The sequence below is a fragment of the Ambystoma mexicanum genome, chromosome 12 (assembly GCF_040938575.1).
Source record: "Ambystoma mexicanum isolate Mex_15411 chromosome 12, UKY_AmexF1_1, whole genome shotgun sequence".
Lineage (NCBI taxonomy): Eukaryota > Metazoa > Chordata > Amphibia > Caudata > Ambystomatidae > Ambystoma > Ambystoma mexicanum.
Genome location: NC_090936.1, coordinates 548,629,745 through 548,647,148, shown reverse-complemented (window position 1 = coordinate 548,647,148; position 17,404 = coordinate 548,629,745).

Below are 17,404 nucleotides of genomic sequence, written 5' to 3'. Positions count from 1 at the left end.
CCCATTATGCCCTATGGGGCAAAAATGGCAATGGGGAAGGGTAAAATGGGAAATGGGGATTTACCGCCCCACTCACCTTGGAATGGGGCGGTAAATCCGCCATCCACCATGGTGTAAACATAGTTTACACCATGGTGGTAAAGATGGCGTACTTACCGCCTGGGTCGTAATGACCCCCAACATCTTTTCTGCATCATGTTGAGCCGTTGTGCTTTTGTGTCCCCTAGGCCAATGTCTGCACTTTTGTTTCCACTTCTTAATCAGCAGACAGCCTCTCGCTTTATCCAATTTGTATAGGCTAATAATATCCGCTCTCAGCATATGTTCTTGCTCTTGGATGACCCTATTGAAAAAGTCCTTATTGTTGGCCAATTGTTTCTGGGGAAATAACCTCAACACAGGCACATACTTGTCAAGAGAGTGAACATAAATGTTCCAATGGTCACTAAATCTTTCCAAAAGATGTCCTTTAAGATGCAACAATGCCTGCTCATTTCATGCAAGCCGGATCCTGCCCACATGAATTTCCACTATAGGGGTATACAAGTCTATTTCTAATGTGGACATTGGGATGGCCCATTCAGTTTGTAGTAGACAATGGTTGCTTTTCCCTGAAGAAATGGTAGTAAAGTCAGTTATAAGGTGATAAACATTAGCTGTAACAAAGTGGTAGTCAATTCTAGCCAATTGGGTTCCTCTATGCAAAGTAGACTGGAAATGTACATTGCCCCTGACATTAAAGTTAACCATGATTAAACCGCTTTCCTCCATTAGGGAGAGCCACTGCTTTCCCCAAGATCGAGATGCAGAATTATCGTCAACAGTGAAAGTTGTAAAATTAATTGGATTCAAACACATACAATTTAAATCCCCAGCGATAAATAACAGCTATACAATGCAAGTCCAAATTAAATTAATTTAATTTGTTTTTCATAAGGCACTTAATACCTGAGCTTGGTTTCTAAATGCAGATCTGGGATTCGTAACTCTGTTGCTCTGCATGATCTTGCTTCCAAGACTAACACGTTGCCCATGTGCTATCCTCTGTTCATCTAGACATCCAGTTAGAAGGTCTGCCACCATAACCACAAAGTTGTCGGTAGTAATACCTGCATGGTTCCACTAGGCATTGATTAGAGGAAAGGTTCCCGAATTCCTGAGATGGGGCTCACTCCATAGCAGTTTGGTGGCGTGTAAGGATTAGGTGACATCCAATTTATAAGGCCAAAGCCCTATCCATTACGAATGGCTGTAAGAAGGCCCGATGAGCAATGCCCTTTCGGCCCTGTGTATGCTAAAGAAGTTATAATAGAATATCCATAACTGGAACAGTAGTGAGACAGATCTCCTGCAGCAAAAAAACATTGAAGGTCCTTAATATGTTACCATCCATTAGTAATAGATGCTTAAACTCTTGTGTGTTCCAAGAACCCAGATTCATGCTCTTCTGACCCCCCAGATCTAGTTATTCATGCCTTGCCTGAGGAATTAACGCTTGGGGAAGACAGGGCCAGTTATAAACCTAATTACGGCTAGCTGAGCGACTAGATAGTTCAGCTAATCTGGAGAAGCCTGAACTAGATAAGAAACAAGTAACTTGCATGGGGGTACAGGAGTACATATAAATTTACCCGAGGCCACAGCATGGCCTTCTTTATTATATTGTAGGAGAGCAGCCCTATTGACCTGGTAAGGATATATATGGGGTTTTATTGCCAGCATATAGTATATAGCATTTATGCCAGTATATTATATAAAGTGCTATTGGTAGCATACAAAGTACACAGCCAGGCCCAGTTTGAAACTGCAGGCATTCAGAGCACACATAGAAAAACTTAATGTGCTGCCAGGTTAAAATAATGAGGTGCACAATTTATATTGGATGCTTCATGTGTGAAGACTACATTAGAATACATAAGTGATTAACATTACTAACCTTACTAAAGTGCTAATATCTAACATGATATTGCAGTCTTATATGCACAATGAGGTAAAATCCATGTTTTGGGTGCACTGTTTAAAATTCATTTTTCCATGAGGAAATGCACACTAGCGTTTTATTCAGCTTGTAGAGAGCATAAATATGCAGTAAGCAAAAGGAAACAGTAGCTCTGGAATCAAGTTTTCATTGTAGTGAAAATGAAGGCTGCACAGGGCACATTCTTTTTACTCTGATTGGTAGAAAATGTAGGCAGACAAGCCACGCCAACAATGGGCTGAATCAGAGATTTCCTGAAGAAGAAAAATGAGGAGAGCTGGCAGTTCGTGCTGGGTTCAGGAGACAGAAAGACAAGGTTTTCAGAGGGTCGAGCGCTGACTTTGGATCTAATCAGTTGGTGCTCCCCACACACATATACAGAGGAATTTCGCACTGAGAGTGGGACTGCGAAACACAGCGAGGTCGTGCAGGGACTTTAAAGATTACTGGCCTTGGTAAGAGATTTGTGCCAAGTGAGGAAAATAAAAAAACAAAAGTATGGTGCGCGTCTTTTGCTAGAATCCATTGGCAGTGCAGAGAAGTTAGAAATCATTGTATGTTTATTTTTCTCTCTATATATTCAAAGTGTAATAACATATATTCATGTTTGCAAAATATCTGCTTGCTCTGTTTTGTTCTTTTATCTTGCAGGTGATGCTGTAAATATTATGTGGTAAGATTTTGTGGATTGTAAATGGCATGTAATACAAAATGTATATAAAAACAACTGAGACTTTAGTGTCATTCATGCATCTGTGAATTATTTATGTATGTGAAATACAGAGGGGAGGTTTATATCAGTGCAGTAGTGCATTTACCAATGTACCACTGTAATTGAAATAGCAAATAAGAGAAAGTAGGTATTAAATATCTACATGGTAAAGTATGTGTGTGCAATGTAATAACTGAGTTCTTCCTTGCATGCTGATGGGAAGGAGTGCCTAATCTGGTACATAGGTTACTGGATGTGCATAAACCAGTAAAGCCTAATCTGGCACATAGATTACTGGATGTACATAACCCAGTAATGCCAGCCACCAACTATAGGTAGCGCATTGAATAAATTCATTGGGTTCTCAGGAGTGTTCTAAGTCTGGGGCTCCCTACAGGCGACAAGAAGGCATTCTAATAGAAAGAAAGGGTTTGTTTTATGATGGGGTTATAGTATAGAAAAACATGCTCACCACTATACCACAGGAATGATAAAATTCTGAAAATACCACAAAGTAAGATACCACCAACATTACCGCCAATATAGGCTAACAAGATATGGTCACTAAAATAGTCTGATACCAGACCCACTATAAATGTAAGACTAGTTTACCACAAAATTACAGCCAATATTTGTTCGGTAAGAAAATACCGCCAAATCCCAAATTTACCCCAAAATCTCCTACAAATAATGGTGCGTTGGCTGGGAAACTAGAGTGTAGAGCATCCACTGGGCATGGCAAGTGTGTCTAACACTACCATACATGCATTAAAGGGAACCCATTTTATGAGAGCACTGTGACACTGGAAGTGAATCCCAGAATGTCTCAAATGGATGCCACATTCCCAGAGTTAGTGCAATATTTGGAGGCAAAATTATATGCACATGGAACGTGGTCATCAAACAACGCCACAGAGTGGCATGACCGTATCAATGGGGAAGTTCAGAAAGAATCATTGGACATTTTTGTAGAAGGTAGCATAATTCAGGTGTGTCTTCTGAGATTACTAAATGCTGCTGATAAACATGCAGAGAAAGATTGTCTGATACGGCTATGTGCGAAAACATGGTTCATTTTAAATAGGTCCCTGCGGATGCAAGAAAATTATGCCAAGCTGATTAGCAGACTAAAAGTTGAATTAGATGGAGCTAGTGAACAGGAGGAAAAGGTAAGAGCAGAATTGGTGGTATTTCAAAAGGACATGCAGTCAAAGTGTAAAGAACTCGACACTCAATTACCCCAAAGGAAGAAACAGTTTGAGGATGGTGAACAAGAATTAAAACACTTGAAAGGATTGGTAGATCATATTAGACAAGATAAAGACAAGATAAAGATGAGGTTATTTTGGAAATGCATTTCGAGAAAGAAGGGTGATTTTCAAAATGCTGAACAAGAGATAGCTAAAATGTTTCCAGAAAAACCAAGTGAGACAAAGAGTTTAATGAATGCCAAATGCAAATGAGCGATATGCAAAATGTGATTAATAAGATGGGTGATGAAAAAATTACTTGTGTAAAGAGGCAGATCGATTCCTTAAAAAGTGCAAGGATTTGGAACAGCAAATATGTACTTTCAGGTCCCAGGACAAACAACAGGGTACCACATTCAATGGAATTGAGGTGAATTCCATCTCTACACAGGGAGATAGTGCCCCAGTGGCTTTGCCGGTGTCTGAGTTTGGTTGCAGCACCTTTGGGGGGTTTGACACACCTGTTGGGGATCACCACCAATCCCATACACCTGAGACAAGGGTTGAACCACAAAGTAGTGCAATCCCAAACATAGCGCCAAGTAGCCCTATCAAGATAATGAATTCAATCAAGGCCCTGATTAAACCGTTCAAAAAAGGAGGGGAGTGCTGTTTAGAGGACCACTTAGAAGCAGTGCACAATATATTTAAAGCCCTCCATATACCTAAGGAACAATATAGACAATACTTTCACTTAATTCTGGACGCTCCCACGGCAAGCATCATCAAAGGATTTAATTAACAGCAGAACATGACATGGGAAGAATTTGAAAAAGAGATTAGATGTCTTTTTTTCCATTCCAGTCATTACAGGAGGTAAAAAAAAGTTGCATACCCGATTACAACTGGGCCAAATACATTCCCTCGCCAATTTTTGCAAGACTTAAAAAGAGCTTTTTCTCATTTTGATGTATCTTTTATTCCCAATTCCAATGAGTTTAAAACTGCCTATTTCTATGGGTTGCAGAAATACATTATATCACAGTTAGTCTGCAAATTTGATCGTGATAAGTCATTTGAATGGATTGTGGACCAAAGTACAAAACTATATGAAGTGCTCTACTGTCAGGGTAGAGAGGGTGATAAAATGAAAGATACCAGATCAAAATCTAAAGAATCCTCTGCAACAGTAATGGAGATCAAGTCAGCTAAAATGTCACTTGAGTTCGCTCAAAGTCCAGGCAAAAATAATGTGACACCTGAACAGAGGGGTATTCCACAGAGGTCGCCGCCCTCTACACCAATGTTTCAGTCACATGATCCTAGTAATAGGGAGAGCTATATTAGCCCTAGGTACTTAGAAGACTGGCAGGATATCGATCCGACATGTCAGGTATGAACAATCATCAGAGACAAAATCAGGATCAGAGAAGTAATGGTCCCTATCAGACATTGGGGACACAGAGCAGATTTGACCCCAACACCATGATATATGGTAATCAGGACAGACCCCGGTATGTGGATCGATTTACTGAAAATGGGAATCAGCATAGGGGACAATACTCACAAAATGAGAGACAGGACATGGGGAAGAATATGAATTATGCTCCAAGTCAATACAATCAATCACCGCCACCAGAGGATTATAACCAAAGAATTGGTACACCCCGCTCCCCACACCACATGAATCAACAGTTCAGAAACAATTTGAATATGAATCACTCTCCTGAGAGATACCAGAATAGATTCAACCAGGGGGAAAACAACCAATATCGGCATAGGCCGCAAACAGAAGATTCTAGAGAGATGGAAAGATTCCAGTGTCTCGCGACCCAAGTAAAAATGTTGGCTGAACAAATAGGAAAGCTCTGTACGGCTCGAATACAGTCATCAAAAGAGGGGGCAGAAAGCCATAGTAGTGACCGGGTGGCCTTTGATAATAAGTGACTAAATATTCATGACACATGCAATGATAAAAAGACAGATTCCCCTGATCCGGTTTTGCATAATGACAATGAGCCGTTTAATGATTTAAAAACGAAAATACCTGCAAATGAACATGGGAAAGAAATTGCAAATACATCTAAAAAATAGGTTTGGTTTACCTGGAGTTAAATCAAACATTGGAAATTTGCACAAATGAAAAAGGAAAACGAGAAAAACATGAAATTCCAAAAGAACAAAGAGACAGATTTAAGAAAGACAACTCATGCATGGGTAAAATAATTGATTAGGGAGTAAGTGTGGATGTTAAAATGCCCTCCCAAGACAATCAAGATGCTAATAAAATACAGGCAGGAAGAATAAGTACTCAAAAGGAGGGTACAGATCAGTCACCTGAAGAGTTCTTTGAGCCACAGATTTTGAAGAAATTAAAAAGACTGGTATCATGCCAAATACCCACAATGTCCAGAATTAGAAAATGACAAATTATCAGGTGATGTTTATACGCATATTCAGTTGTAGGATTGTAGTGTGGGCTCTGATGATCCCCGGAAGGAAGGGTGAACAGTGGGCACACTCCAAAGGACCTCTGAATATGGGGATATGAGTAAGGTTTCTCAAATGGAAATGAACAGAAAGGAGGGAAAGATGTACTTTCATTTACCAATGTGCTTATCCAAAAGTGAGAAGGGTCTGAGAAACGTTAATCCTGAAATCAGTAAGAATTCACACTTTTTGTGTGTGTTAGAGGAAGTTAAAGACAGATATTATTCTCCAGTTACTGTAGAAGACAAATGCAATAAATCTGCAATGATTGAGACAGGCACACAGGCCACAATTATGTCCAAAGAATTGGTAAAAAGTATCAATGAAGGGAGATCTCCACGGAATCAGATCACAGTGAGGCAGAGTGAAGGCCCATACATAATTTTAATGGTGAGGAGGTGCCTATCGAGGACGTCACCGAGGTAGACATAAAGATAGGAAAACACTGAATGAAACAGGAAGTATTGATCACATCTATTTGTGAAATTCCAGTCTTGATGGGGACACATTGCCTGAAAAGATTGTCTCCTCTCATTGATCGGGTAAATGGGGTCCTGTGGTCTTTAACAAAAAAAAGCATTAAGGCGTAAGAAAATAATGGCAGAAAACAGCAGTGTAAATGAATGCCATCCTGTTGCCAAAGTGAATGATGCAGTGGAAGTGTACCTACAGAATAGCTGTGTGCCTAGTGCCACTATCATTTTGATGTGTCAGGACAAAATGCAAAGTGAAAAAGAAAAACAATCTATGCAGATTTATTTGGACCCTAGAAAGAAATGACTAATGAACTAGATGAATATGTCTTCTGCTTCTATTTAAAGAGAGGAAGTGCAAACAGAACACCGTTCCTAAAGCAGACACAGAAAAACACACCACGACCCTTGCTGAAATACACATGGAAGATGAGCAGCCATGGATTCACATTGGTATAAATGGCCATTCTAAAATGACAAAAACCACTTTGGCGCTTGAACAGGAAAGGAGTTTTATTCATGAGAAACTACTGCAGAGAATAATGGAAAGGGAGGCGATCCCGAAATTTATAATAAAAAAACAATATATCTCTGGTTTGAACAATCCAAATTTTGAAAATCGAATTGCAGGAAGGTGCATGTTAAAGATTAATATTGGACAACAAGTCATTTACCACAATGTGTGGCTAGTGAGTGGAACACAAAATGATTTTTATTTGGGCAATGATGTGTATGGTGTTAGATTTTCTTAGCCAAAATGTAAGGTCCTGGCTGGGTGAGCCTGTGCCCAAATTTGAAGACAAGAGACAGGCTTATCATTGTGCACAATTGGTCCCATATGCAATTGAATTACAGGTGAAGAAGGATATTACTATCCCTGAATTCACCAAGCAAGTTGCTATAACACTAAAGTGCAAGAATGGACATCAAATGTTGAATTCTGATGCATGTGTCTGCTTGAATGAATCAATGAAACAGCAAGGACTGGATTATGAATATACCCCATTCACAGATATTGGGGAGGGGTTCATGAAAATCATGGTGGATAATAAAGGATGTCAGGATATTCATTTCGAAGAGAATTCCTTATTAGGAATGGCCATACAAAAATACTGCAGATTTCAATAACCTGGTGATTGGAAATATCCTTGAGAGATATGTAGATGCACAGGGTGTGTTGCCAGAATATCTGGATTCTCAACCCAAAGGGATCTTCAAAATTCAATCTGTGTACCCTTATGATTTCAATGAGACAGTGTGATGTCACCAAGAGAATTGTATAGTATTTGACTTAATTGAAAATGAAACAGAAAATCAGGACATTGAAGTGGAAGCTGATATACCAAAATATTTAAAAGCGACAGCGTTACAGAGAGATACAGCCACACAGTTGGAAGAAAGCACAGAGGTTCCTCCACTGTAGGATTTCCCAAAATGTTCAAAAATGGTAGAGGATCAGATTCTGTTAGCAGATGCATGTGATAGCGAAGAGGATACGAATTAATTGAGAACAATATTTATGGAATTTAAAGATGTTTTTGCCAAAGATGCATATGATTGCGGCCTAACTAATTTACATGTTGCCACATTACTGGTGGGTGTGGTAGAAATCCAGTATTCGTGCACCAATACCGATTACCATTGGCATGCTTAGAGTCATTGTCGGAGATAATTAAAAACTTGGAGTCTAGGGGAATTATCAGGCCCATTCATAGTACCTCCAACACTCCTATTTTGGGTGTGTTAAAGCCAAATGGTCAATGGCATCTGTGTGCAGACCTGAGGGAGTTAAACAAAAGAGTATCAGTGTCTAGATGGCCACTGCCATTCATTATTCAAGGCCTTGCTCAAGTGCATGGGTCAAAGGTGTTTACCACATTAGATCTTACATATGGATATTGGTGTGTGCCACTGGCTGAGGACATTCAGAATTTATTTTAATTTTTATTTGATAAAACACAATACACTTGGGCTAGAACACCATTCGGGTATGTAAATAGTGGGAGCGAATTTGGCATATTTTTGAGAAAGGCTATGCCAGATGCAGCGGAAAGAGAAACCATAGTTTATTTAGATGATGTCCTGATAAAAAATTGAAAACTTAAAAAGTCTCTTTAATGAAATTTGACATGTACTCGACCAATTGCAAAAAGCGGGTGACAAAGTATCTTTACAGAAGGCCCGATGGTGCAAGAAAAATGTGAACTTGCTAGGCCATGAGGTAACTGAACATGGGCTAAATCCACAAAAGCAAAAGGTGGAGGCCATACAGAAATTGAAAGATCCTAGAAATGTGAAAGGTTTAAAAAGATTATTAGAAATGACGGGATATAACAGGAAATTTATTGTAAATTATGCTGAATTACTCAACCATTGACTAAGATATTGAAGCTGAATACGCCCTGGAAATGGGAAAAGGAGCAATCAGAGGCAGTTGCCAAATTGAAGGAATGTCTTGTAAATGAACCATGCTTGGCGTATCCTATAAAAAACAGTGATTTCTTTATAGAAGTAGGTTTCACTGAACATTAATGTCAGCAGTGTTATCTCAAAAACATAAAACTATTGTTTATGCAAGTAAGGCATTTTACCAGGTTGAAATTAAATTCAGTGAATGAGAAAAGGCTCTTCTGACAACTGTGTGGGCATTGCTACATTGTTGTCCCATTGTCCAAGGGGAAAAAGTAATCATTGAGACAAATCATCAACCCTTGCAGTTTTTACAGAGTAAAAGGATTACTTCATGGACATTGGCATTGCAAGGCTCCCCTGTAGAACTGAGTAGTGGCCAGAATAAAAAGAGCCCAATTGCTCAAGGGTTAGCAGATCTACATGACTGTGCAACTGAATGTGTATCAGACGAAGTAGAGGTAGAATCCAGGTTACAGGAGTTTGAACAATCACCACACAAAGCTTTTGATGAAAATACATGCAAGAATTGACCAACTGTATATGTAGATAGATGCGCTTTTCACATTGAAAATGATAGCAATAAACAGTTGGTGTCAGGGATAGGAAGTGTCTGGTTGAGATGTGAAGATAATCCTAGTATAGGCATGAGAATTGGAGCTAGAGGTAGCCAGGTAGCAGAGTTAGCAGCCATTTATAAAGCAATTACTACTGCAGTTGATGACAAATTCAGTGAAATTGTCCTGGTGACTGATTCTGATTATGTACAAAATACCTTTGTAGAATATTTGCCTGGCTGGAAAGCGAGAGGCATGATCACATATAATAAAAAGCCCCTCAAGCTTGGGAAAATGATACAAGCTATAGACAATTAGTGTCAGAGAATGATTTAACAGTATACTGGAGGAAAGTTTGTAGACATTTGAAAACTCCAGGAGAAAAAAAGTAGGGAAATGATAAAGCAGATCAATTAGCCAGGATTGGGGCTGTTATGGGAGAGTTGTTACCCATTGAACACTTAATTGGTGAAATACAAATATGCAGTTACACGGTCAAAAGCTCCGAAAGAGGCAGAACAACCAGTAGTGCAATGGTGTTATGATACACCAGATCATGATCTGTTTAAGGCGCAAAAAGATGATCCAATATTGGGGATCTATCATAATTATTTGATGGATCCCGACCAAAATCATTTAACTGAAAATGATTGTACAGGAAAACAAGAGTTGAGGGTGTTATTAAAGAATAAAAAACAGATTAGAACTATAGGATGGACTTATGATCAGGAGATCCATAACAGGACAGATACAGTGGGTGGTACCTCTTTCATTCAGAGGGCTAATGTTACAACATGCACATGATACAATAACTGCAGGACACAGAGGTTCACAAAAGAATTTAGAAATACTGAAAGATTATGCTTACTGGCCACATATGTCCCAAGATGTGGAATTATATACCAGGGGATGCCTAAAATTACCACTAAAATGACCGCCAAAACAGGCTAACTTGATTTGGTCACTAAAATAGTGTGATACCAGACCCTTTATAAATGTAAGACTAGTTTACCACAAAATTACCACCAATATTTTTACAGTAAGAAAATACCACCAAATCCCAAATTTACCCCAATAAGACAAAATATCCTACAAATAATGGTGTGTTTGCCGGGAAAATAGACTGTAGAGCATTTTAAATAGGTCCCTGTGAATGCAAGAAAATGATGCCAAGCTGATTAGCAGACTAAAAGTGAATTAGATGGAGCTAGTGAACAGGAGGAAAAGTTAAGAGCAGAATTGGAGGTATGTCAAAAGGACATGTAGTCAAAGTGTAAAGCACTCGACACTCAATTGTCCCAAAGGCAGAAACAGTTTGAGTATAGCGAACAAGAATTAAAACACTTGAAAGGATTGGTAGATCATATTAGACAAGATAAAGACGAGGTTATTTTGGAAATGCAAATTTTACAAAAAGAACATTTTAAGAAAGCAGGTGATCTTCAAAATGCTGAACAAGAGATAGCTAAAATGTTTCCTGAAAAAAACAAGGGAGACAGAGGGCCTCATTACGAGGTATGCCGGTAAGTCAAAAACGATGCTGGTATGGTAATACCGGCATCGTTTACCGTCCCGTCGCATTCCGACACGCAAACCCGGTATTAGCGGCACACTAAACAACGGTGCCACTAATAACGGCATAGGCGCGTACACGCGCCCCTTCAGGGAGCAAATACCGGCATGCCGGTAATAGGGGGTAATTCCAACCCACGCATACATGCAAATACCGGCATCGCGAAGCCGGTAATCATGGGCTGCACGATGCCGGCCATACAGGAATCGCGGACCACCCGCAAACAGCAAGCAGGATACAAGGCAGCTGCCACAGTTGCACACAATCCCCATAGGTGGAGTCAATGGAGGCTGTGTCAGTATAAACTGAGCACACCCACACACCACAACACCCCCCCACAGGTGTAGACAATGTTGAGTGGCCCAGTACAAAAGGAGCACACCTACACACCTCCCCCCTTCCTACACCAAAATGCTACCACTAGCAGTTGCAATCATGGCGCTGGAGGAAATGCCTATACTGCTACAACTACAGCAACAACAGCAACAACAACACCAACAACTACAGCAGCAACAACAGGCAGCACAGATGAGATGCAGGAGGAGAAGGAGGGTGAGACAGGCCCAACAATTACCACCATCGCAGCCACCAATGCCTCGTAGGCAGCCAACAATCCCTTGCACCAGACCCAGCCCATTCAACCTAACCCCTGGGCAGATCCACACCCTGTACCGGTTGGACCGTGACACCATCACCACCATAGTGGACATGATACAGAACGACATTGCCAGCCACATAGAACTACGCACTGCCATCCCCCCACTACTAAAGGTGGTGTCTGTGCTACACTTCCTGGCCACAGGCACCTACCAACACACAGTGGGCCAGCTGCATGGCATTTCACAACCACTATTCTCACACATGCTGGACCACGTGCCTGGCTGCTTGGTGAGTTGCACAACAGGCCCATGGCCATGCTGTGGGGTACTGATGTGTGTGGATGCAGAAGGGGGGGGCTACTGTACCCGGGTGGGAAATGAGGGGTAGTGCACCTGGGTGGCAATAGCCAGTGATTGGAGAATGCATGCAGATCTAAACACACCTCACCTGAACCAGCCAAATGGAACATGAAACATTAATGGGCCACATATCACAAATAATGCATGTGGATGACAACAAGTAAGTGGCACAACCAGGGCACCATGGTGATGGCAAGCAATGCATGACTGAATAGGATGGCAACTGTGGCAATGCGGCTAGTGTGAACATGCATAGTAAAGAATATACAACATGAATTGGAGGCTAAACATTGTTGCACTACCACAGCACATCTGCCTCAGCATGCATGATTACACCCTGCATCATCTATTGAACCCCATCCAGTGTACCGCACCTCTTTACATGACTGTGCTCCCTGAAGGTGGCAGTTCAGAGTGACACACATCTATTTGTGTCTGCTTGCAGGTGATGGAGGATATCCCTTGAGGCCGTGGCTACGTACCCCTGTGTGGAACCCGCAGAACAGCCATGAAGAGGAGTACAATCGTGTGCACACTCATACCCGTGTTGTGAATGAGCAGACCTTTGGCCTGTTGAAGGCGCGGTTCCGCTGCCTAAGCAGGTCTGGTGGGGCACTCCTATATAGGCCTGAGAAGGTGGCGAAGATCACCATGGCCTGTGACATGTGCGTCCAAAGGAATCTACCACTGCCACCTGACATGCTTGGGCTGGGTGAGGATGAAGGGGATGGAGACGGAGGCGAAGGAGTCCCCCTGCCAGTACGTGATGCATGGGATGGCCATACAGTACGCCAAGCACTAATTGACGAATACTTTTGAAACACAGGGACCATGAAAGTAATGTGCCTGTGACACACTGGCTGCATGTGGACATGCACACTTGTTTTGTCAGAAGTGCCCAACTGTACACCATCACACATCAAATGTACATGCACAAAAAAAGGTATGTCCAGCCAATGATTTTCTTGCACACAACGGATGTATTTTCCAGCCACGTGATAATGTGAACATAATCCCCTCACAACCCCCAGTGAACTCTCTCACCCACCCTACAAACCCCAAAATCACTCAAGTAAACTCCATCACCCACCCTACAAACCCCAAAAATATTCAAGTAACCTCCCTCACCCACCCTACAAACCCCAAATGTCCCCATATGTACAACAAACACTGGTCCCTTGACCAACGTACATTTTCCAAATGTCATTGTCTGCCCACTCTATTTCTTTGCTATTTTGGGATCCGGGAGTGCCATGGTCAAGCGCCGTGCACTCCTCAACCGCAAGGGGCTCGATTGGGCTGAGGTAGAAGGGGTTGTGGCAGTGGAGGTGTCGATGGCCAGTCCCATGCCTGCCCCAAGGTGTAGGCGCTGCATATGAGGCAGGTTTGCAAGCAGGGCCTGCGTAAGTGGCCCCAGACACTCCCTCATGGCACTTGTGGATGCCTCAACAGCAGCAGTGTTGGCTGCGATGGCTGTGACAATGGCCCCCATGGAGTCATTTCCATCTGATATTTGTTGCCGCATCAGTTCAAGCATCGACTCCTGTCGTGCCTCAACCCTTGACAGCGAGCCTTGAAGGAGTCATTGGCTGCAGGAGTGCTGGTGACCGGGGTGGTGGTAGGCAGGGTGGTGGTAGGCAGGGTGGTGGTCGTCAGGCTGGTGGTAGGCAGGGTGCTGGTCGTCAGGCTGGTGGTCGGAAGGCTGGTGGATGGCACTTGTGTGGTGCCCACGTCCAGGGCACACTCCTCCTCAAAGAGGCATATGTCTGACTCATCAAGGTCCGAGTCGTGGAGGCAGGGATCGTGGATGCTCTCTGCCTCTGTAGGGGTAGGGATGCTGCTAATGGGGCTTGGGGTGGGTGTGCCGGACATGATGGCACCCTCATTCTCCACCTCTGCATCCACAATGTCCGCGGTGGTTGGCAGAGCAGGAATAGAAACACCTCCTGCTGGACAGTGGGTGCAGGTATCTCCTGCAGGGTTACTGCCCGGTGTGGCACACTGCCTGTTGCTCTGGGCAGTTTCTTGGGCTTGGGGGTGGTGGTGTTCATGGTCCCTTGCCGTGCAGTGGATGAACTTGTACCCCTGTCCTGCATGCCATCTTCCTCATCGGTGCCTGGGGGATAGAAGAGAGGCAGGTCATCATTGATGGTGTCACATGGCAGCGATAATACATTGCGCTGTGATATGTTCATACATTCATGCATCTAATTATTGTAGGGGTGTGGCAGTTGGTGTTATGAGGGGGCATGTGAGCAATCAATGCATGGCTGGTGGCATGGCATTGATATGGTGGATGTGTAGTGAGTTCCATGGGCACGGTTGGGTCATGTTGCACTTGTGTTGGGATTGGGATTGGCACTCAGCATGTGTGTGTAGCAGAGTGTGGCACACATTCTTGACTGGATATGTTGATGTGGGCCTGGGACATGCATTGCCTTGGCTAGTCTCACTTCCACGTCATTTGTGCCACATCATGGTTTAGCCTACACGGATGTCACTCACATTCTTCTGTGGATGTTGTGGCGCCCACCTCCTGGTCTCCGATTCCCTCTATGGATTCAGGAACTATAAAGGTAAATGCTGTCTCCTCCCATGCCGTCAACTTCACAGGGGAGTGTGGGCCCCCGCCTTTCGCCATTGCGGCCCTCCTGTTGTCCGCCAGGATCTTCCTCACCCTGAGGCGGAGGACATCCCACCGCTTCCGACAGTCGCGCACACTCCTTGGGGTGGTTCCCACTGCCGACACCTCTATGCGACCTCCTGCCAGAATTCTTTTTTTTTTTGGTTTGGGCCGCACGCTTCATGTCGGTGCTCCTGATCGTGTCCGCATGCTGGGCCAGGGTGTCAGCAAGCATACTTAGCTCAGCGTCAGAAAAATGCTGTTTTTGCTTCCTGGGGGTCGCCTTCCTGGTAGCCTTGGACATCCTGCTTCTATTCTGCCACAGAATAACACAAAAGTACTGGTGGTTGTGGAGGATGGCAATGGATTGTGTTTTTAAAGATGGCCGCCGGCCCATTTCCCGTTCCTGCGCGATGATGTAATTTCCGGGTCCATTTTTTGCGAACACAGTAATTCTGTGCCGGTATTACCGTGCTGGTATTTAGGGGTAGGTATGAGGCGGTAACGCTATGGGCGGGCCACGCAATGCTGGTATAGGGGGGTTAATTGCCCTTTAGCGGCATGGCGGTATTGCCACTACCGGCATGGAGAACGCGCGTGCTCGTGCACTCGTAATCACCCACCGTTAGCGGGTTCATACAAACACGGACCCGCTCATTCCGGCATGCCGGTAATTAACCCGTTTTTACCGGGCAACTCGTAATGAGGGCCAGAGAGTTTAATGAATGCCAAATGCAAATGAGCAATATGCAAAATGTGATTAATAAGTCGGGTGATGAAAACAATTACTTGCGTAAAGAGGCAGATTGACTGCTTAAAAAGTGCAAGGATTTGGAATAGCAAATATGCACTTTCAGGTCCCAGGGCAGACAACAAGGCACCACATTCAATGGAATTGAGGTGAATTCCAGCTCTACACAGGGAGATAGTGCCCCAGTGGCTGTGCCAGTGCCTGGGTTTGGTTACAGCGCCTTTGGGGGGTTTGACACACCCATTGGGGGTCACTACCAATCCTATACTCCTGAGACAAGGGTTGAACCACAAAGTATTGCAATCCCAAACATAGCGCCAAGTAGCCCTATGAAGATAATGAAATCAATTAAGGCCCTGATCAAACCGTTCAAAGAAGGAGGGGAGTTATGTATAGAGGACCACTTAGAAGCGATGCACAATATATTTAAAGCCCTCCATATACCTAAGGAACAATATAGACAATACTTTCACTTAACTCTGGATGCTCCCACAGCGAGCATCATCAGAGGATTATATGAACAACAGAACATGACATGGGCATAATTTGTAAAAGAGATTAGACGTCATTTTTCTCCATGACAGTCATTACAGGAGGCAAAAAAAGTTGCATTCACGATTACAGCTGGGCCAAATACGTGCCCTCGCCAATTTTAGCAAGACCTTTTTCTTGTTTTGATGTATCTTTTGGAGCAGATGAAGTTGGTAGAGCGAATGATAGCGTGGAGCGCATGATAGCTTACAGCGGATGATAGCATAGAGCGGATAACAGCATAGAGCGGATGAAGTCAGTGGAGCGGATGAAAGCATAGAGCGGATGAAAGCGTAGAGCGGATGGAAGCATAGAGCGGATGAGAGCGCAGAGTGGATGAGAGCGTGAAATGGATGAGAGAGGATGAAAGCGTAGAGCAGATGAGAGCACAGAGCGGATGAGAGCGTGAAACGGTTGAGAGCGTAGAGTGGATGTAGGGTGTGGAGCAGATGTAGGGTGTGGAGCAAATGTAGGGTATGGAGCAGATGTAGGGTATGGAGTGGATGCGTTGTGTGGAGCGGATGCAGAGTGTGGAGTGGATACAGAGTTGGGGCGGATGCAGGGTGCAGAGCGGATGCAGGGCGCAGGACGGATGCAGGGCGTGGAGCGGAAGCAGCCGATTGAACAATGGAAGTACCTGGAAAGTAAGAAGTATGTGGAGGAAATGGGTGAAGTGGGTGGATCAGAAGAAGTATAATAATAATAATAATAATAATAATAATAATAATAATAATTAGGCTTTTATATAGCGCTACAAACCCTCAGGTATCTGAGCGCTGCTTATTATTACCCACGGTGTGTGGTGCTCATTTATCGACCTCGGAAGGATGAAAGGCTGAGTTTGGCCCCGCCGGGATTCAAACCTGCGTTAACAGGCTCTGCACGGGTGTCAAAGCGGGCGCTCTACTCGCTGTGCCACTTGACCGGCTGTGGATGGAACAGGTGAAGTGGGTGGAACAGAAGAAGTATGTGGATGGAACGGGTGAAGTGGGTGGAATGGAAGAAGTATATGGATGGAACGGGTGAAATGGGTGGAACTGAAGAAGTATGTGGATGGAACGGGTGAAGTGGGTGGAACAGGTGAAGTGGGTGGAACGGGTGATGTAGGTGGAACAGGTGAAGTGGGTGAAACGGGTGAAGTGGGTGTAATGGGTAAAG